A 1,088-nucleotide genomic window follows, 5' to 3' on the forward strand; every position below is an offset into this window, starting at 1 on the left:
TGGTTTGAGAAAAATCACACTATACTTCCACACAAATAACATACATATCAGAAATAAAATGCTTACATTAAATTTAATTTAAGATTATCAAAATTCACACTGGCACATGTTCACTTTCTCTTTACTAGAAGGTGCTCTGTGGTTACCTGCTACCAACACAAACCTGTGTAAAGTGCAATATTGCTGCTGTCCTTTTGTAGGTGCTGCTGTGGCACGACCTGGTCTGCATATTCTCAGATCCCAGAGCCAGCACCAGATTGTGATGAAGTTTCCACAAAAATGAGGGCAATCCATTGTAAAGCTGCCAACTTTATTTAAGAAATAAAGAAAAGTGCGTCCTTCCTACTTTTGGGGTATTGAAATGTTGCTTTCTTTTATGAATTAATGGTAATTGAAGATGGTAGCTGTGGGGTTTTTTTAAACACCCTTTTTTGATCAGATTTAAACTTGGCAACAGTATATTGATCTTCTCACAATTTCCCAATTTCCTTTTCTTTTCTTTTTGGATTTTACTGGCCTGCAAAATCCAATCTCTGGAAAACATCAGTCTATGGCTAATTCTGTCCATATGGTAATAGAGAGAATGCAGATAATCACCATTTTTAGCTCAAAGTAGCAAATCCCTCCCCTCCCAAAACTTGTGCCTCAGCTAATGATAAGTAGGACACCCGATGCGTGTGAGTTGTATTTCTCCCTCCACCCTCTAATAGGAGTCCTAAAATTAAGCCACAGAAGGTCAGAAAAGAATGAAGCAAGGGGAAAAATAATAATAATAAATAAACCAGCTGGTTAATGGACTCAGTGTCGATGAACGATGAATAGAAGTATGTCCTATCATTATTTGGAATATACTAAAAAATTATTCATTATGTATTTAAAATTCAAATTTAACTGGGAACTCTGCATTTTCTCTGGCCAACCTACACCCAAGTCTATCTGACCCATTAGAAAATACATAGGTCGGGCCCGGCACGGTGGCTCAAGCCTGTAATCCCAGCACTTTGGGAGGCCGAGACGGGCAGATCGCGAGGTCAGGAGATCGAGACCATCCTGGCTAACCCGGTGAAACCCCGTCTCTACTAAAAAAA

Source organism: Colobus angolensis, unplaced genomic scaffold, assembly GCF_000951035.1.
Source record: "Colobus angolensis palliatus isolate OR3802 unplaced genomic scaffold, Cang.pa_1.0 Scaffold19, whole genome shotgun sequence".
In the NCBI taxonomy this organism is placed as follows: domain Eukaryota; kingdom Metazoa; phylum Chordata; class Mammalia; order Primates; family Cercopithecidae; genus Colobus; species Colobus angolensis.